Source organism: Paroedura picta, chromosome 9, assembly GCF_049243985.1.
Source record: "Paroedura picta isolate Pp20150507F chromosome 9, Ppicta_v3.0, whole genome shotgun sequence".
NCBI lineage: Eukaryota > Metazoa > Chordata > Lepidosauria > Squamata > Gekkonidae > Paroedura > Paroedura picta.
The window spans coordinates 35,071,473-35,093,041 of record NC_135377.1 but is presented as its reverse complement, the minus strand read 5'-3'; the positions used below and the strand labels follow the sequence as shown (position 1 = coordinate 35,093,041).

The 21,569-nt window shown below is 41.7% G+C and overlaps 1 protein-coding gene across 10 annotated transcripts in view; it reads left to right on the top strand.

Moving 5' to 3' along the window:
• Positions 1 to 21,569, top strand: part of CHD7 (chromodomain helicase DNA binding protein 7) — a 178,538-nt gene that overhangs the window by 10,349 nt on the left and 146,620 nt on the right. For 2 of the 10 annotated variants that reach the window (XM_077352322.1, XM_077352323.1), the window contains exon 3: positions 15,139 to 15,219. The exons of the other annotated variants lie outside the window; for them this stretch is intronic. The gene's annotated coding sequence lies outside the window, so the exon portion shown is untranslated. The remainder of the gene's footprint in view (positions 1 to 15,138; positions 15,220 to 21,569) is intronic. 10 annotated transcript variants of the gene reach the window in all.

The following is a 21,569-nucleotide window of genomic DNA, read 5'->3' as shown; positions in this document are numbered from 1 at the left end:
TTGTCTCTGTTTTTTTCCTCTTGGATACTACCTATTTTGACTTTTTTCATCACAAATATTCTCCTTCTCTCACCACATTATCCATGACCTACCTCCTTCCATCACTTTCATTCACATGATTCTTTAATCAGGTGATAATCTTAATATGTTTAGATTTTTTGGGGGGGAGGGGAACTATTGCTTCTCATGTCACATGAGTGACAAAGTTTTGTCTAATGTGCCACATGGCTGCCAATTTTAATTGGCAGTCTGCAGTGGGTTGCTCTACTTATCACCTAATGGAATGGCCTATAGTGAAATCTCTACTATTTGCAGGTGCTTTTCTCCTAGGAAATCTTATATTTGGAGTGCCATTTTGACACAGATTGCAGATGCAAAGTTAGGGTTAAATTAGTGATTATGTTTGATTTCCAAGGCTTTATGTCAAAATGGGGAAAGGATTGAACATGGCTTTAAAATTTGAGTTTCCCTATAAACTCAAATTATACCTAATTATACCTAATACCAAACTTATATTATACCTAATATAAAGTACCATCGCAATTTTATAAATATCTTTTATGAGCTTGGTAAACTGTTCAGAAGTCACCCTTCTTTTCCAAATCTACAACCTTTTGTCCATTATAGAAAAGCTCAGAAGTTTTCACTTTGTAAAATTTTAACCATCTGAGAGATGGTTAAAAAAAGTGGTGGAATGGATCTCTGTATCATCTATTGCCCCTTCTCTCTCTCTCTCTCTTTTTTTTACAGACTTAATATTTTTAGTAAAAACTAATTATTTTTTCTCCTTTCACTGGACAGCGTGTTGTTGAAAGAATTGTAAAGAGTTTTACAGTGCTGCTGTATGTTGGTTCTAAGCAGTTTTTTCCCTTAAAGTTTGATAAAGTTTGAACAGATGCTAAGAAGAGAGTTGGCAGGGCAAGCTAGTTGATAGACTGGTTCTATGTTTCCATGTTGTTCATTTAAGGCCAAAACACATTTTGCTTAGGGCTTGTTCATATGCTCTGTATCTGATGGAAGACAGGAAGACGTCTTAGATTTGGGCACCATCAACCCTTGTAGACTCCTGATGCAGCCCAACTCTTGTGTGCATAAATGATTGTATGATTAGGCCCTGTTGTTGTTTTTAATTAAATAAAATAATTTTGATTTGCCTCCATCTAAAGTGAGAACTGTTAAATGTCATTTGGTGCCACTCATTTCATTCCAATGATGTATGTAGGGTAAGTGGTTATTGTTACACATGCTGTAGGCCTGTCTGTTTTTGAACAGTTTATTTTCCAGTTGCCTGGCTTATAGGTGCCAATGGAAATGGACAACTAGTTGCAAATACCTTGGAAGGAGAAACGGGGAAGATGGTGATGGATCTTCCCTAGGATTTCATCTTCCTGTCAGGTTTTTTCCCCACTTAGGGAAGGTTTTATTTCTGAGATTCTATGATCTAATAGCTATGTAGGTTGGGAGGCTACAGAAGTGAGGAGGAAAGGGGATGAAATTGCCCTTTCTGTCTTTTCCGTCAGTGCAGCTTGGCTAGTAAAAGAGGAGAGGATGATTTTAGCCCTTCCAACCTCAGTGGTTGGTTGGACCACATGTGCAGGAGAGGACTGCTAGTGGAAGGGAAGCATGGGAAAGATGCAGTCTTCGCACCTGTGGATTGCAGTACCTAATCTTTAGCTTAGTACCTTGGTATGATTTTCAGTAAAATATTCCCATGGGACTCAATATTAGGGCAAATGTATAAAAGGGTTCGCCACAGCACTGATAAAACTGTTCAGACCAAGCATTGATATCAGTGCTCTCTCAGCCTCACCCACCTCACAGGGTGTCTGTTGTGGGGAGAGGAAAGGGAAGGCGACTGTAAGCCGCGTTGAGCCTCCTTCGGGTAGGGAAAAGCGGCATATAAGAACCAACTCTCCTCCTCCTCCTTCTTCTTGTATGACCAAAAACAAAAAAGTAAAAATAAAGAGGGTATACATACACTGTGTGTACATAATCCTGTCCCTTCAAAAAAGGAGTGCATGTGAGCATAATAACCAGATTACTGATTGCCATGTGCATGTGTCAAGAATATGATAGACTCAGTAATTTAGAAGGTAGCTAGGCATGTGATGTGTGCACAGTTGTTTTTTTAATTAATATTTATCAAACTTATTCTGCTCTGTTTATGCTGTTAGAATCCACCCCCCACCCCAAGGAGTAATGTCATATCTTCTGTTATGAAAACTGAAGTTGCTCCTGAGATGTCCTGATCTTGGCTGATAGGGGTGGTGATAGAAAGTCACAGCTGACATGGCAACCCTGCAGAGTTTTAATGGCAAACGATGTTCAGAAGTGGTTTGCATTTGCCTGCCTCCACGTCATACCCCTGGTATTCTTTGGAGATCGCCCATCCAAATAGTAGCCAAGGTTGACCTTGCTTAGCTTTTGAGATAGAACGAGATCAGGCTAGCCTGATTATCCAGGTCAGGATATCTTGACTGATATTAGATTTTGAATTAAACTGCCAGCTTCCAGTGGTATCTGAACTCTTTTATTAATCATAGTTCTCTAGAGTAGGGAATAGTGCTCTAGAGTAATAGCAATTGACTATTAACATTAAAATCTGTCAAATTAGGTATGACTATCTTAGGTAAATTTATTTCAAGAGTTTTAATGCCATTTATAGACTTGCCTACTGAATGCTCCAATGTCTTGATTAATTCTGTGGAAAATGTTGTACCTCATGGTGCAAGTGTTGATTTACTAGGTAATAAGTCAAATGAGGAAGTGAGGCTGAGTCTGATAAGCATTGCACATATAAGAGGCAAGCAGATATATGTGCAACTTGTCAGTGTGCATGATGATATTTGCTAGTCAGTGTACATTTTTTTGGTATTGGGAAGGGGATTTGCCTTGTTCATTACCAGCCTTACTCAGACCTTGCAAACAGTCATGGCATCCTTGATTCAGTCAGTTCATCTCATATTAGGTCTTCCTCTTTTTCCTGCTGCATTCAACTTTTCCTAGTCTTTTCCAATGAATCTTGTCTTCTCATAATGTGACCAAAGTGTAATAGCCTCAAGTTTGGTCATTTTAGCTTCTAGGGAGTGTTCAGGCCTGACAGACTGTTCCACAACTGACAAAGCCAGTCTGCTCAGGTATTAACTAGAATGTTGAGGAGTAATGCTAACAGAATGGAGGCATTACAATTTTGGCAGTACCATGCCAAGATATGCAGGGGAGAAAACAAACATTAAAGGAAGACAAACATTTATTTTCTGCATTCTAATGGAAATTTTTGAAGAGTTCTGAAGAAAAAAGATTGAAATATTTTCTCTTTTGAATAACAAAGTGCTTCTTAAAATGTGTTATATGAATATTTTTCATGTAATCCTCCCAAAGTATATATGGAAACATATTTTTCTTCTACAGCTTCCAAAATAGTAGCATTTTATCTTTGTAGTATCATAGCTGTTAGCATCAGCCTTTGGATATCTTAGCAAAAGCAAGGTGATTTTGGCAGGTGAGTCTGGCAAGAACCTTCTGCTGGTTCTTTTCTAGATCTAGTGCATTACCATTTCACACACACACACACACCCTTGGAATGTCAAGGTAAGCTATGCAAGGTATAGTTAAGACTGAAGATATTTTTCTAAACATACTTTGTAGTCAAGGAAATATACAATCCTTTTTGTTTGAAGTTTACAATAGTGTTCAAAAGTTTAGACTATTTTTCTAAAAGTACATTCTAAACATATATTGCAAATTTTTCCTGGTGTGCTGGGTTTATTAAACCAAGCAGTTCTAAAAGCTTTTCAGAAGAGGGGATAGTGATCTCTAGCAATTTCTCTTCTCTGGTGCTGACCTCCACTTTGTCCCATTGCTGTTCCTGAAGGTCTGCGAACCACAAGGAACAACATTCCATGCTGTTCCAACAAAGTCTGTGGGTGGCAGGAAACACTCCACTGTATATTGGTGATCTAGTGCGGTGGTCCCCAACCTTTTTATCAATGGGGACTGGTCAACGCTTGACAATTTTACTGAGGCCTGGGGGGGGGGTAGTCTTTTGCCGAGGGATGTCACCACCGCCGCCTGAGCCCCTGCTCCGCTTACTTTCCCACCAGTGCCTCTGACTTCCTGACACCCTCTGGGGGGCGCTGCCAGCAGCAGCTGCGTAATGCCACGCCAAGGGGGGCCCCCAGCCATGGCGGCCGCCAGAGAGCACCAAAGGTGAGCTGGCGGCAGAGTGGCGGAGCAGCCCCCGAGACAGCAGCCAGGGAAGAGGACGAGGAGGAGCCGTGGCCCGGTTCCGACTGATGCACGGACCAGTACTGGTTCACGAACTGGGGGTTGGGGACTACGGGTCTAGTGGACTAGGACCATAAGGTAGGTTTGAACATGGTTTGAACCATTAGAATTAGTAAAAAATAATTGTAGCTTAGAAGAGACAATTGTTAGCTTAAGCACTAAGCCCAGTCAGACTGGAGTTACTAGTTAACAGCTGTTAGTGTAGGTTGAAAGCTTGGGAGGCTTGTCAATGCATGCATGTTTATTATGGTACTTGATGACTGAAATGTCTTGGTGACTAGCATGTGTTTAGCAATCTTCAGAGATAAAATGTTAACTTGGCTACTCTTTTTCATACAGAAATTATCTCAAAAGTTGTAGTGGAATTTGATCGCATATATTTATATACAGCTACTCAACAATATGAACTATGTCTAAGAAAAGAAGGACTGCAGATAACTGGAAGGGTTAGCCCATTTTCAAGCTAGATGGATTTGTAGAAAGGGTAGTATATACATTATAAAATTATACAAATCTCTGACAATGTTTTAAATTCCTAATAGTCTTGTGGTCAATGTAGAAGTGTTGTATTTGAATTGGCATGCAGCCTGAAATCATTATTTGAATGTGTGAACTGCTGTTCAAGCCTATGAATCTTACTTGCTAGCAATAAAACCTAATACTTATATGAAGTATTTTAACACTTTGTAAATGGATTGCAAGAAGTTGATGGGAATTGAAAGCACAATATGTGGAAGACTGGAACTGGTGGAAAAGAAGTATAAATGGAGTGACAATAGCCTTTATTTTGTATATTATCAGTTATGGTGATAAACAATAAATGATACTGTAGTAGATTAGCAAAGCTATTCTAAATTTAAAACCAAAATTAAGCATGTAATTGAATACAGTAGTCCTTTTTGTGCTGTGCAAATTTGTAGTAGAGATATTACAGCTTTAAAGGAACAGGACTTGATCTGTATATCACAAAGCTTTATTTATTTACTGTACATACTCGCATATAAGCCGACCCGCATATAAGCCGAGGCACTTAATTTCACCAAAAAATGCTGGAAAACCTTATTGACTCACATATAAGCCGAGGCTGGTGTTTGGATAGTGGCTTTCCTCCCTTCCCTTCCCTTCTGGGCAGGATCTTTTTTTCTCCTTACCACCCTCCTCCTCCCTCTTTCCCTTCCACCTCCTCCCTCTTTCCCTATGACCCGTCTTGCCTTTTTATATCCAATCCTTCTTCTTATCCAATTCCCTTCTTCTTAGTCAGGCGTTCTGTTCCCTTCACTTTCCATTCCTTCATAGAGGGAATGTTCTCTGCTCTCCTTCTGAGACAAATATAATAAAGCCTGTACTCTATAATTTCTTAAGACTCGAGGTTCATGATCTTCTGTGCAAAGGAGTACCATGGGGGAAAGTATCTGACATCTGAGAATATATGCATTATAAATTACACTTATGTACTGTGTAGGCTTCCTGTTGGGCTTAAGAACTAGCATGCTACCATGGACACTAACACTTTGGGTATGCTGTTTTGTATATATGATCGTTATGATCATTCACGGAGCCAGTATGGATCATGGTGCATTCTAACTTCTATGAAGTTCAGTGCTGGTCAGTTCTCAAAATTACATATATTTGAGACTTGCCAGAGTAGTGACTTATTTTGTATCTCATATTTTGTCTAGTAAACTATGTTTTTGCAAAGTTCTAGACATTTAATAGCCACACCCTATTGTTTAGAAGTCGGTGCAAACTAAAATGGACTTCGGGGAATGGTAGAGGACAGGAAGGCCTGGAGGATCATTGTCCATGGGGTTGCGATGGATCGGACACAACTTCGCACCTAACAACAACAAGTAAGAAGTTTGTGCAGTTGTACTTTGGATTCAGATCATATGGGAAGGAAAGAGACAGTATTTAACATAGTGGTTCTTTACTTGTAATCCCCAACTGCTCTGAAGGTACACAACACTGTCACTGAGTATGGCTATAATTATAGAAATATTTAAATGCCACCTTTCTCACCAATCTCAGCCATGCAAGGCAACTTACAAAAACCTCTTGGCTCTCAAGTAACAGTCAAAATAAGAAAAACTCAACTATACAATTTCTCTCTCAAAAATATTTCCATAAAATTAATTAAAACATGCCCACTTAAAAAAAACAGCCCTGAAGGAAATATAGGGAAAGACGAAAGGAGGCTAACATAGAGCCTTTATGCATCTCTTTGCAAAGGGCTTTCTGTAATACTAGAGCAGCCACCTGAAAAGAGCATAGCCATGCTGTAACTGAACAGACAACCTGAAGAGCTGAACAAGAAGAAGGCCTTGAGAAGATCTGAGGTGGTGAACAGACTCATTTCAGTTAAACATGTAAACATTATGACTACAAAAATGGTACTCAAGACAAGACAACTTTATGCCAATACTGGTCCAAAAGCCTACTGCATGGGCAAATGCAGTGGGCGCGGGCTTGGGGGTTGGAGGTAGTGGGCAGGCGGGGAGAGTTGGTCCGGGAGGCTGGGATGGGCCTTCTGTTTGTGACGCTTAACTGGTGTGGGGAAGGTGGGGGGGCAGGCGGGCTCGGGATCACTGGTGGCCACCAGTGTTGTGAGGAAATGATGGGCAAAGCAGGGTGGTGCATTGAGTGTGCAGCAAGATGGCGAGGGTCAGACTTCGGCCTGGGGGCTGGGAGTGCTGCGGCAGTGGTGGTTCTGGGCCGCTGGCACCAGCGTGGAATACTTGGCATGGGCACCTCTCCGTGGCCTGCCGCACGGGGTGCTCATGGCCAGTGGGGCAGCGGCCTCAGCGGCGGCATTGACGTCACTAACGCTTTCTTGCCACTGCTGGTGCGTCCCACTGCACACCGCTGCTGGCTGGATTGAGGGCTGCACTTTGAGGGGTCAACCACACCCTGATTGGGCCAGATCTGCGATCAAACACTCTCCGGGGGCTGGACATGCTCCACCCCCTGGGAGTTTCACAAATATATACAGCACTATGGATAAGGATATGATGATATACAGATCTTGGGTATATATTCAAATGAGACTGTTGTGCCTGAAGGCTACTAGTTATCTCACTAATCTCACCTTTGCAGTGTTATCTATTTTTGTGAGGGCCTCTCTACGTGTGTGGGAGGGTGGGGGGATAGATATCTTCAGTGCAGAAGCAACCTTCAGATCCTGCTCATGGAAATCTTGATTTAAATTCTTAATTAAAATGGTCCCTCAATTGAGTAATTTCAGATCACCAAGAAAGAAGCCTGCCCTACCTGTCAAAGTTTGGCTTTCATACATCAGGTATGACATATGATATTATCTATATGTATATCATATGTTAATTTACTAGTTACCTCTGTAAAATAGGATTAAGCAGACTTTAGGTTTTTGAAAGCTACTTTTTTAGATGTCATGGGAGCTAACAGTTGCAAAATAGTAGCTTGGCAGCTGAAGCCAGTGATAACACTTATCTTCTTGGTTTATGTATTATATTCTCAACAATGCTTAGATATTGTGATTGGCCCAGAGTCATCTAGTGAGTCGGATTGCATTGGTTTAGATTGGCTAGTTTAGCAATGTATCTTGTAGCCCTCATTGTTGCAACAGAAAAGTGGAGATGTGTCAATGCAAATTCTGGATGTCAAGAAAAGGAAACTGTTTTAAAAGTTCTGTGTTCTGTTATTATGCCAAAAATGTGTGTAGAGAGAGAGATACACCATGGCCTTTGTCTTTAAAAGTTGCTTCCTTGCTCCGTGTTCAAAGATATACCTGAAGGTTGTGGACAATTTAAGAAAGCAGCAGCATCAAAAGAAGTGTGAGATAAACTGAAATCTGGAACTGCCTGTATGTTGGCACTAGCTGGATCAACACATCTTGTGATTTCACAGTTTTGATTTCCAGGTTGCAACATTTAGAGAATATTGATTTGCTACCCACATCTTACCAAAGATTTTGTGATAATTTTTTTAAACCTTTAGAACTGTTAAAATGTTTGTCCTCATATATTAACTATCCAAACTAAAATATAATAACTTATGTGCAGAAACCTCTTTACCACTGCACTTTATTAAACCTAGAGAGACAGTGAATGTTCATGCAAGAGAGAGAGCACTGCTTTCTTGGCCATGTCTTCTTCTTTTTCCTGAGACAGTGACCAGTAAGCCTGACATTCTGCTTGTCCCTGCTCTGAAGGATACTTCAGTTGTCTGTTAGGTATGCCCTTGTCTGGCTTCTTTTATTTCTGAAGTAGTTTTGATACTTGCAAAAGTTATAAACAACAGAATATATATGTTTATATACTATTTATTCCACAGTGAAGCCTGTGCTAGCAGTGTAACTTAGCAGCTGCCACCAGTCTCTGCCTGCCTGGGGCTGCATCAGACAAGCCCCTACAAGCTTTGGTGGGTCAACTTGGGACAGCTTTGGACACGCTGGTGAGAGAGGGGAGGGAAGGTGAGTTGGCCAGCCCAGAGCTGCTCTGGGTGAGCTGGCAAGGGAGGGTTGGGAAGGCAGTGGGCACCGGGAGCCACTTGGGGCTTAGAGTGGCAAACAATGCTACTGGGAGGTGGGCCCACTCTGTGTGTGTGTGTGTGAGTAAAGCCTTAGGGAGCCCACCCAGAGCAGCTCCAGCCAGATGTTGAGAGTAGAGGGGAGGTGAGCCCAGAAGCTGTGGGGGAGCTTAGTTCCACATTGGGCACTATGAGAAAGTGTGGGGAGGAGATGGGATCCCCCCCCCAGGTGAATATTGGAGGGCCCCACTTGTACTTTCCTAAGAGCTAGGCTATTGCTCAATTAAGTATTCCATATTAGGTGTGCCACTGTTGCTTTGTTCTTTAAGAGAGAGGTTTATGTGTACGGGGGGGGAGGGGGTCCATATCAGAAACCACAATCCTTGAAGTAACAGGGATTATGGCTTTTTAAACCTTGAAATGGGAGATAGTACAGCACTTACAAATGTGATTTACTGTCACTTGTCAATGAATTGGCAGTCTTGTTCTGAAACAACTTTTGAATGCTATTCAAGGTCAGCCCCTGTGTAGAATACATTACAGTAGCAGAGCTTGGTTCACAGAAAATAGGGCATCCTTCTGTAGCAGTAGCCACAGCTGATATATTGATCAAAGGTGGTGAAAGACAGCAAACGGTCATGGTTGCTACTGGGTTTGTGGAAGTGGTGCTGGATCTGGAAGCAGCACAAGACACTGCCTCTGAGCTATTCAGATGGAGTATAACTTGAGCTAAACATTAGTGCTAAACAATAAAATCTTGCTGTTAACGACTCAGCTGTTTTTTCTACCTTATCTACTTTATCTAGTCACTGAAGCCTTAAGGTACCTTATTTGTCTCAGCAGTCAGTTTAACCACATTAACATTATATCCAAAACTAAGCCGGCATTTAAAATGAAATTCACACTTGTGTCAGGCATCTAATTTTGTTGTGCCATTCTGCCTAACCCAAATGAAGAAGCAGGCAGTGGTGGTTTTACTCTCATCACCCATACTGGCTTTAGCTTCAGTGTTCTCTTGATCCTAGATGACTGTAGACTTAGGCCAAAGTAGACTTCATTTAGAGAATTTATTACAGCAAACTTCAACTTGCAAGCATTTCAAAGTTTAGCTTCATTACATGGATACTGCAGGTTTTTCAGTTGTGATTTAATACAGCTCCAGCTGTGAAGTTACTACGAGACCTCGGGGATGCTCCATAAAAAGAAGAGGTTCTCTTGAATGTCCTGGTACATAATTTCAGTTTGCTTAAGCTCTTAATCAAAAGGTTTAATCCCACAGAGGATGCCATGAATAGGGTGTGTGTGAGATTTTTTGCTGATTCTCTGCTCCTGCTGTAAACCACAGACTCCTACCGGCCCTGTCATACTGATTTTGGTGGCATATATTTTAATTTTAAAGGTCACCACAAGTAAGAGCCCGCCTATCTCATAAACATGGGAATAACCTCTAGATACAGAAATGCATCTTGGATTTGAGTGTTGAATATGCCCACAGTATACATATTAATTAAAATTTTCTAATACTGTAGTTTCTCTTACATAAAAAAAACAACTTTGTACTATTGATCTTGAGTGACTAGACTCTGGTCTTGAACAATGTTCTGGGAGAGAAACTTGAGAAAAGACTCTGGTGTCATTTTGAACCCCCACCCACTTTACTCCAGTCTTCATATTTCTAGATACTAGCAAACTACTTGGGAAGGATCCTTGAAATATTCTTGGCTTTAAGAGACCCCAGGATGATATAAGCACAAATGCATCATACTGTGTGACCACTCAGCATTGGGGTGTGCATTCTGGTTTACCCAAACTGAAAATATACCCAAATACTTTATCAGTATTTTCCAGTATATTTTGGCTTCCCAAAATCCTGGATTCCAACAGTGGTAGTATACTTTACCAGTACTGGGATCCAGTTTTTTCTAGACCCCCTTTCAAAAAAAAGACTCAGAAAAAAATTATACCTACCCAGCATGTTGTTGTTGTTGTTAGGTGCGAAGTCGTGTCCGACCCATCGTGACCCCATGGACAATGATTGGTGGCAGTTAATTATTTGCTATATATAAAATTTTGTTAAACATTTATTGGGTGATATGACCCATCCCCCTCCCAAAATGTCCAGTTCTTGTAGATCTTAGCGTTCATCCTCTGGGGGTATATTATTGTATGTTTTTAAAACTGCTAGATTTTTCTAATACTGTACTGACAATGACATTCATTCATTATTAATAGTATGAAAGTATACATCTTTAAAAATGAAGCTGGGCACGAAGGTTGCATTCTTCTCTCCTGACCTCAAGACATGTAGTTACCTTGACAAGAACAGCTAAGAGGTGGCTTGGAGGTTTCATGCTTGTGTTTAATGTGTCTAATGCTTGTGTCTACTGAGGTAGACATACTGAGGTAAAGTATCATTTCGCTATAACCTCATAATGTTGATAGTACAGACATAATAACTGTTAGAATGCCAGAGCAAGATCTTTGGATTTAGTTTGAGTCTACAGTCATGGTTGACCTTTAACCGTACTGTTAATAATAAAATGATGTATAGCTTGTTTTGGGTGGGATATTGGAAAGGCTAGTAGTGGGCCAGCTATAGCTGAATCCCATCAAAAATGGATGCTGGTGTGGATGGCTAGAACAGGGCTTTCTCTGAAGTAGATACCGTGTTCTTGGGGGCTCATGAAGCATCTCATATCTTTTTAATGCTGTCTTTTATGCTGTCTCATAGGCTTTCAAGGTTATTTTTAATGTTTCTAAATTATGGAGTTAGTGCTGAACTCTCACTGTTATTAGCCATCATTTATAAAGCAAATCAATGTTTCCTGCAACTAGATATGTACCAAATAGATAATTAAATCTCTACCTTTTTCTTATTTGTTTGTTTATTTAACTGGTTTCCATTTGAGTCCTTGAGAATTAATAGAACCTGATTGGTGACTGTGAATCAAATCATAAGAATTACAGGGTTTTTTTTAAATTTTATTCTACCTGTAAAGTAGTAATAGCAGCTCCAGTTCTCACCACCAGTGCAAGATTCAGTTTGTTAATAAAACTGTCTTCTGCAGTGTTGTAAAACAAGTTCAGCATAGGAGTATCTGGGGTCCCTACCAATATTCATGGAAAAGAACAAAATGGCAATTGTGAAAGCCAACCATCAAGTATTTTGCCCCATATTTTTTTAAATCTAAGTTGAAACAACATGTCCATTGCCCCCCCCCCCCCCGAGCCTTAAGATCTAGTGAGCAAAATTTGTTCAGGTTCTCCGGCCTGAAAGAGATTAAATTTGCCTCCACCAGGGTGAGAGCTTTTTTAGTCCTGGCCCTGGCCTGGTGGAATGCTCTGCTAAATGAGATCAAAGCCCTATAGGACCTTAAGCCAGTGGTCCCTAACCTGCGGGCCGCGGCTCCTTCTTCTCGCCCCTCCCAAGCGAGCAGCTCGCCAGGCCGCGAGCAAATTGGCCGCCAAAGCGGCCGATTAGCTCATGGCCCAGCAAGCTTCTCGCTTCAGGAGGGGAGGGAAGAGAAGCTTGCCGAGCCGCAAGCTAATCGGCCGCTTTAGTGGCCGATTTGCTTGCGGCCTGGAGGGGGAGCCGCGGCCGCCGGCATAGCGGCGGCGCAAATGCGCCTGCGCGGACTGCCGCGCACACGCAGTTGCGCCCCTGCCGGGTGCAAACGCCCGTGCGCGGCAGTCCGTGCACGTGTGTTTGCGCTGGGGTGCCGTGTGTGCGCGGGCCCCCGGGCCGCCCTCTCCCCCAACTACGCCGCAGCGGTCCGCGGCGAGCGTAAGCTTGCGGACCGCTGCCTTAAGCGCTTCCTCAGTGCTTGCAAGACAGAGCTGTTCCATCTGACCTATGGTTGAGGCCTGAAATGACAGCTGAAATTCCCTGATTTCCCTGTCGGAAATCCTCCAAACTATACTTCAATCAAAAGTTTTGTATGTGTCTACCTTGTCCTCTCTTCCTTACAAACAGAGAGAGTGGGCAAATTTAGTATTTTACTTACTGTTTTAAACTTATTTAACTTATTTTTGTATCTATTTTACATGTGAAATTTTATCTTTGTCAACCATCCTGAGTCCTTGGAGAGAGGGGGAAAATAAATGAAATAAATAATAATAAACAGCAACAATAGTAAACAGTAACAATAGTATCAGTTGAATTTAATGATGTATGTGACCTCATGCATGTCACTATCCATTGATCGGTATTTTCTGTATCTCACAGCTTGTAAATATTTAAAGTACCACCGAAGTTCAACAGTCCAAGCGCTTGTAAAATGTGGAAACAAAAATAATATAGATCTTGCTTTTGGGATGGCCAAATGATATCATGCATAGTATGTTCTTTGTTATATATACTATGTTGGATGTGGTATCTAAAGTGCCTACTTATCTTAACTACCCTATGCATACCTCATTGGGTGACCTTAGGCTAAGAGTGTATGATTGACACAATTTAACCTCACACATAGGCAAGGGTAGAATGGACGAGAGGAGAAAAATGTTGGGTCCATGTTGAGAGAAAAGTAAGGGTATAAATAAGTCCCTATTCACCAAATTTTGACATTTAGATTCCTAAAATGACCTCCTGATCTCATCACATTTGTATGAGTTTCCTCTTATTAATCCCATATGGCATTCCCCCATTATCTGTTTTGAAATTATACAGAGTTCTTCCTCACCTACCCCTGGATATGTCATCTTAAAAATCAGAATCATTTATTGGGAAGGGAAAGTTTAATCTTTAACATAGCAAAAAAATCTGGGAGAAAATCCTGAATTGGAAGAATTAACAGCACCATTGCATTTGTGTCTATGTAGCTGAGTAATTCTAACAAACATCTTCAGATTTTTTATGCATTGGCTAAAAACGGATATCTCTGCTACATTACGGCTGGCGTTCTTCTATACAACCTGCACATTGCCTGTCTCTTTGTGTTTTTTAATGTTTTAAGATTAGAGTTCAGTGATTTTTTTGGTTTTTTAACTAAAAGGTGGCCAGGCATGCAGTTCATCTGGGCATCCTGGCCTCACCCATATGTCTGGTGGAATTGTGCTGTTTTACAGCCCCTGCCAAACTTTGATAGTTCCCTCAGTGCCTATGTCTCTAGCCCTAGTTGAGGGCAGTTGCAGTTATTTAGGGCCAGGGGCCACCAATATATTGGCTGTTGTAGATCTTAGAGTTAATCTGGGGGTATATCCCTTAAATGCACAGGGCCTACAATGCATAAGGCTTTAAAGGTTAGAGCCAACATCTTGATTTTTATCCAGAATTCAAATGGCAACCAATGCAGATGCTGGAGAACTTATCAACTATGTATCCTTCAGTGTGCAACTGCATTTTGTACCAGCTCCCATGTAGGGTGAGTTACAGTAATCTATATGTGACCATTGCATGAATCTCTGTGGCTAGGTTTTCCTGGGTCAGGTAGGGTGCTAGTAGCTTCTCCTTGTGAAGATGGAAGAATGCTTGGTAAGCTGCCCTAGTGAACTGTGCCTCCATTGTTAAGGAGGCATCAAAGATTACCCCCACATTCCTGATGCCTTATGAAGTTGTTAATTGCAATCCCTCAAGGCAGGGGAGGCACACTTCCTCATTTGACCCTTTCCTATCCAACCACAGGACCTCTGTCTTTCCAAGGTTTAACTTTAAATGGCTGTGCTGGAGCCATTCCACTACTGGCTCCAAGCATTTGGCCATTGCAGATAGAGCTGGGAGTCATCAACATAATAATGACACCCAAGCTGATCTCTGGATCAGCTGTGCAAGAGGGTGTATAAAGATGTTACATAACATCTGGGGGAGTAACATACCCTGTGGCACCTTGCGTTGGAGATCATGGTCGCGTGACTGCTCATTTCTGATTGCAACTCTGTCCTCAACTTGATACCTCCAGAGATGTAAATTTTCTAGAATTTTTGGATATAAGTGTCTGTTTACTGTAAGAAAAACATGCAGGGATACTCAATACTTGAGAAGGAGTTACAAACTGTTGCATCCTATGTATCTTTTATGCAGCATTTCCTATATTGAACAGTGGCTTGGACAAGATGGTTTTTAATGTCCCAACTCTAGGACTTGGGACAAAAAAAAAGAATTTTCCCGTTTTTCCCAGATAACATGGCTGCCTTCTACAAGAAGTGAATTTATTTGGAAAGTTATTTGTGGAGTAAGATTGAGACTATTTTGGACCTTGGTTTGAGAAGGTATTAAAGTCTGTTTACTAATTTATCGCTAATTTAAACTTTCCTTATATATGTAGTCTAGTGAATTCAATTTTGTTGTCTGAAGCAGTGTGCGTGCACATGAAAGCTCATACCTTCAATAAAACTTTATTGGTCTTTCAGGTGCCATTGGACTCAAATTTTGTTCTGCTTCTTCAGACCAACATGGCCACCTACCTGAATCCATTCTTCAGAGTTAGTTTGGTAAGAAAGCAGTAGAAGGCTATGTCAGTTGTTTTTTCTGCTGCTCTTGCAGAAGCTGCAGTGGTGGCAGACTCTTGGCCAGAGAGGAGACTTACAGCCATGTCTTTGAACCATATGACTGGGGAAGGAAGTTGGTGTATATGTGCTCAACCCCACCATTGGGTCAGAGTAGCAGAAGAAAATTGTGCTACGAGCCTCAAAGAATGCACCATAAGATGTAGGGCTGGACACAAACAAGAAAATTTTGGTTTAGTGTGTTTCCAGACTGAACCACAAAACCAAAAGCCTCAAAAGGAGTTGGCTGGCTCAGACTGGTCTTTTTTGTTCCTTCTCTGTTCGCAGCAGGGAAAAGTGAATAAATCTTTCAAATGGCTGGTAGCTATTTGAACCTAGTATCTGAAGAGTGGACCCATCAAACAGTTGGGTTTAAATGGCTAACAGCTGATAGTTGGACTGTCCTGCTCAGCTGCTAGGTTTAAATGGCCAAACTGGACAAAAGATCTGGAAATTGTTTGGGGGAGGGGCCTCTCTGAATCTCAGTTTGGGGAGCATGGGCCATCCAAATTTGTGACAAATTTAAGGTTGCAAATTAGTTATATGCCCATCCTTAACAAGGAGGTCTTAGTTTAAAAAACAAACAGAAAAATCTGGAAACAAATCTTTGACAATCTTTCAATTTTTTTTGAATAGAAATTAGGAAATTTTGAGGAGCACAGAAAAAAGGGCAATGAATTATTTCTTATATATGAAGGGGATAGAAGCTTTTTAAGACAAGACTGCTGGAAGTGTATAAAATGACTTGTTGCATAAGAAGAGTTGGTTTTTATACCCCGCTTTTCACTACCAGAAGGAGTCTCACAGTTGCTTACAATTGCCTTCCCTTCCAATTCCCTCAATAGACACCTTGTGAAGTACGTGAGGCTAAGAGGGCTCTGACAATTGCTCTGTAAGAACAGGTCTAACAAGACTGTGAGTAGTGCTGGGTCACCCAGCTGGCTACATGTGCAGGAGTGGGGCCGGTAACAGCATTGAATAATTCTATGTACAATGTAAACATATATAACAAATTTGAATTGCTAGCACTGAGTCTAGTAGCATCTTAGAGACCAACAAGATTTTTAGTTAGATGTAGGACCTTGGAGATCAGAAACATTTTCAGGGTATAAACTTCCAAGAGTCAAAACGAAAACGATGCCGGAATATGGGGGACAGCCCTCCAATGGCTGATCTCCTTTCTCTGGTGTCACGGACAGAGGGTAGTAATAGGAGATTATCAGGCTGCTGCCAACTCACATGTGGAGTTCCACAAGGAGTAGTCCTCTCTCCAACCTTATTTAACATCTTCGTGCATCCTCTTGCTCAGTTGGTGTGGAAATTCAGGCTGGGATGTCATCAATATGCAGATGACACCCAGCTTTTCCTCCTGATGGATGCCTGCCCTGATTCTCCTCCAGAAGCATAAGCCAGATGCCTGGAAACAGTGACAAGGCAGCACAGGAAGAGTTGTCTGAAGCTCAACCCTTCAAAGATGGAGGTTCCTGTGGCTGGGCAGGAAGAGTCCAAGCAAGGAAGTACGTCTGCCCAACTTAGATGGCATGCAGCTATCAGTTACTCACTCTGCCAGGAACCTGAGCGTGATCCTCAATGTCTCCCCTCTATGGAGGCACAGATCACAAGAGTAGTGCAGCTGGCTTTTTACCACCTACGTCAAGCCAAACTACTAGTGCCCTACTTGGCCGTGGAACACCTAGCCGCAGTCATCCATGTGATAGTCACCTGTAGAATGGACTTCTGCAATTTGCTTTGTGCTGGCCTACCCCTAATCTTGACCCAGAAACTACAACTATTCTAGAATGCAGTCGCCAAGGTCCTCACAGAAACACTATGGGGGTCCCACATTCAACCCATTCTTCAACAACTGCACTGGCTACCAGTCGAATTCCGGATCAATCTTAAGGTTTTGATATTCACCTTTAAGGCCGTACATGGTCTAGGCCTCTCTGTCTACACCCCTCAAAGACCTTTACGCTCTGCCACCTCCAACTGATTGGTTTTCCCTGGCCCCAAGGAAGCTCATCTGACTTCATCCAGGGCCAGAACTTTCTCTGTCCTGGCCCCCACCTGGTGGAATGAGCTCCCATAGGATCAGTTCCACAGGGCATGCAAAAGGGAGCTCCTCCACCAGGCATTTGGTTGAGGTCGAACCCCTCCCCATAAAGTGAACATCGTGAACTGATCAACTATGGGACTGTTAATATATTGATGTTGTTATGCATTATCTCTGTTATCACTATTTTTACTGTTACTCATTCAGCGTGGCTACCGAGTTATACTGTATTGTTCCCTGTCCCCCAATTTTCCATGTAAACTGCCCTGAGTTGCAGAGGACAGTGGCATATAAATATAGGTAATAAATAAATCTGGGGTTCTGCTGGACTTATTGGTCTCTTAGGTGCCTCTGGACTCAAATCTAACTGTTCTATGGCAAACCAAAATTTGTTGTTGTTGTTATGTACGAAGTCGTGTCCGACCCATTGCGACCCCATGGACAATGATCCTCCAGGCCTTCCTGTCCTCTACCATTCCCCGGAGTCCATTTAAGTTTGCACCTACTGCTTCAGTGACTCCATCCATCCACCTCATTCTCTGTCGCCCCCTTCTTCTTTTGCCCTCGATCGCTCCCAGCATTAGGCTCTTCTCCAGGGAGTCCTTCCTTCTCATGAGGTGGCCAAAGTATTTGAGTTTCATCTTCAGGATCTGGCCTTCTAAGGAGCAGTCAGGGCTGATCTCCTCTATGACTGACCGGTTTGTTTGCCTTGCAGTCCAAGGAACTCTCAAGAGTCTTCTCCAGCACCAGAGTTCAAAAGCCTCAATTCTTTGACGCTCGGCCTTCCTTATGGTCCAACTTTCACAGACATACATTGCAACTGGGAAAACCATAGCCTTGACTAGACATACTTTTGTGAGAAGGGTGATGTCTCTGCTTTTTAGGATGCTGTCTAGATTTGCCATAGCTTTCCTCCCCAGGAGCAAGCGTCTTTTAATTTCTTTGCTACAGTCCCCATCTGCAGTGATCTTGGAGCCCAGGAAAATAAAATCTGTCACTATCTCCATTTCTTCCCCATCTATTTGCCAGGAATTGAGCGGGCCGGATGCCATGATCTTTGTTTTCTTGATGTTGAGTTTCAAGCCAACTTTTGCACTCTCCTCCTTCACCCGCATCAACAGGCTCTTTAGTTCCTCTTCACTTTCTGCCATTAGAGTGGTATCATCTGCATATCTGAGGTTGTTGATATTTCTCCCTGCAATCTTGATCCCAATTTGTGACTCCTCTAATCCCACCTTTCTCATGATGTGCTCCGCATACAAGTTAAATAGGCAAGGTGACAGTATACAGCCTTGCCGAACTCCTTTCTCAATTTTGAACCAATCAGTGATTCCATGTTCAGTTCTCACTGTTGCTTCTTGACCTGCATATAAATTTCTCAAGAGACAAATACCAAAATAGCTAATATGTTTGTAACACAGAAAACTTTCAATACTGTACTATCAAAGTTTAACCTTATCAGGATAAGCTTTTATTGTGACTTTTGTGACAGTTTTCTTTTTTTCTTATTCACTACTAAGTTTTTTTGTTTTTCCTGTCTCACAGTTGGCAAAGATTGATAGATGTGCTAAAGTAGCATAGGATTGAGTAGTTTGGTACTCTCTCGTGTATTGGGTTTGCTTATAGAAAACAAAAGCATTTATACTTTTAAATTCAATAAATATATACTACAGTTTCATATATAAAGATGTTATATCAGCACAATAGATTTTAAGTGGCTAAACAAATTCTTGACAAAAGAAATACTTCAGAGTATTGGCTGCACTGGAGCTCAAAGAATTTCCCAGCTCTTGTAGATCTTATGTAAGTATGTTTGTTTGTTACCTATACAGGGTGCTAACTGCTGGCATTATGGCTCCTCCAGAGTCTTCACACATATCCTGGTGAACCTAGAGCCCTACCTGAGACTACAAGGAATTGTTGTTTATTGTTATATTGACTTTATTCTAGAGCCAGGATTGGAGAACAGAATCTACATGATGTTTTGCCCACCTTAGAATGCTTCAACTTCATGACTTGTAGTGAGGAGTTCATTGTCTCATTCTTTTTTCTTTTTTTTGGGGGGGGGAGGGAGGGCAGAGAAAGAGGTCTGCTTAGACATGCACAGCTCCTACATGTTTCTTTCCAGGGAGAAGAGAAACTTTTGGCCTAATCAGAAAATCTGTGTCAGGATGGATCTCATAACTTTAGCAACATTTGTAGACATGGTGGTGTCATTCCTGAAAAAGGAGGAATGGGCAAGGCTTCTTTAGAACCTCCTGCTACCTTAGCAGGAGAAGATTGTTTGCTGATTCCTGAGAAGTGTCACTGATTAAACCACAAACAGTTCATTGCTTCCTTAACTTTGAATTGTGAATGGATGGCACTGATCCTTCAAGCCTGTAGCTGGGGTTTGTTTCTGATCATCTCTACATGGAAGGTGCAGTTTATCCCATGTTATTTTCCATTTCTGTACCCTGCTCTCTGATCCCCACATAGTAATAAGATTCTGAAGAGATGTCATAGAAATATTCTATTCTACATAAGTCAATAAAATAAAAATTAACTATGTTGACTGGATTTTGGAGAGAAAAGGAGTTGATGCCACCCTGTCCCCTAAGCAGCTAGAATCGCCTTTCTGAAACATGAATTAAAAGTATTTTCAAAACTTTGTCTTTCCCTTACTTTAGCTCCCACAAGCATGGGACTGATCTTGGGAGTCATAAGGGAGTGGAGATATGGAAAGGAATCCAGGAGAATTTGGCTTTTTGTGCACAGATGTTTGAATACAAATGGATCCAGAAGGATTTCTGAATACTCTGTGGGACACACAGCTTCCTAGCAACTCATTAGATGAAATGGTGGACGACTGGCATAACCAGATATTGTTCACCATTGACAAGATTTCTCCCTGATGACCTCTCCCTGCACTTTCTAAGCCAGCCCCCTGGTATACAGAGGAGCTGTGCGTAAAGAAGTGGCAGCTGAGATAACTAGATCAAAGTTGGAGGCAGACTTCTGAGGAAGTGGCGAGAACATCTTATAGGACACTTCTATAAGAGCCTATGAGATGAAAGTGCGAGAGGCTAAATGTGAGTTTTACGTCACCACCATTGTATCCTCAAGCTCACACCAGGTGCAATTATTTAGGGTAATATGGTCTTTGACTGCCTTGTAAGAAGAACTTGCAAATAGCAAATTGGAAATCATCTGTGACGCCTTTGCGAGATATTTTTGTAAATAAAATCTTGTCACTCCACCATGACCTTCCTCCAGTACTTAATACAGTGATCAAACTTGAGGCCCTTTGGCTACCTTTGGAGAAGTGCTTTAGCTTCCGATGTCTTGCACAGGCCAATGTCAACAGGCTGTTAGCTTCAGTGAGGCTGATCACATTTCCTCTAAATCCCTGCCCTTCTTCGCTCCTGAAAATGCCACCAAACTCACAGAGGATTTCTGGCTGACTCTCCTCTATCTGCTTTCTGCTCTCAAAGTTTAGTGAGGATTGGATTTATGGCATCTGAATCATGGTCTTCCAAAGAAGGTGTCCCCAGGAAAGCACTTTCTGGGGAATAGCCACTGACCATTTTGTCAGGAGTGTATAGAACAGATCCTGTACTAACTAGAACAGATCCTAACTAGTGACATCAGAATTGCAGGGGATATCCGGATACTCGTCTACCTGCCCTTCAGGTCCCTCCTCCTATTGTTTTGAAGTTTGGAAAACATTTAGATGAGTGACGACAATCTCTCCAGAAACGCATCTGTTCATGATGAGCCATGAAGAATTGGAAAGTTTGTGGTGATTGACCTGCCACAAACTTTTCTTCATGAACCACAAACCAGTCTAAATTTGTCACAAACTTTAGTTAGTGTGCCAGTTTGGGCCCTTCCCTCAAATAACCAGTCAACAATGCTATAGGACATAATTAAGAGATGTTTTCCTTCTCTCTCATCTGACTAAGAATATTTCAGATGCCTTTGTTAGCCACTGTACTGTATACCTGGTTCTCAAAGATGTAATACCTTTGACCATGAAGGAACCAGTGGTATATAATGATCAGTATTGTACTGTTTTGAGTGCTTTCAGATATACCAGACCATGCTTGAAGAATAAAGTTCTCATGGCTAGAGTGATGATGGTCTAAACTATATGAGCAAATTAAAGCTGTGAACATGCTACAGAAATTTAATTTAAATGGTTATGAAATTTAAATGGTTATAAAACTTGCTGGTTTTGAAATTAGACACATCTGTCAGAAGT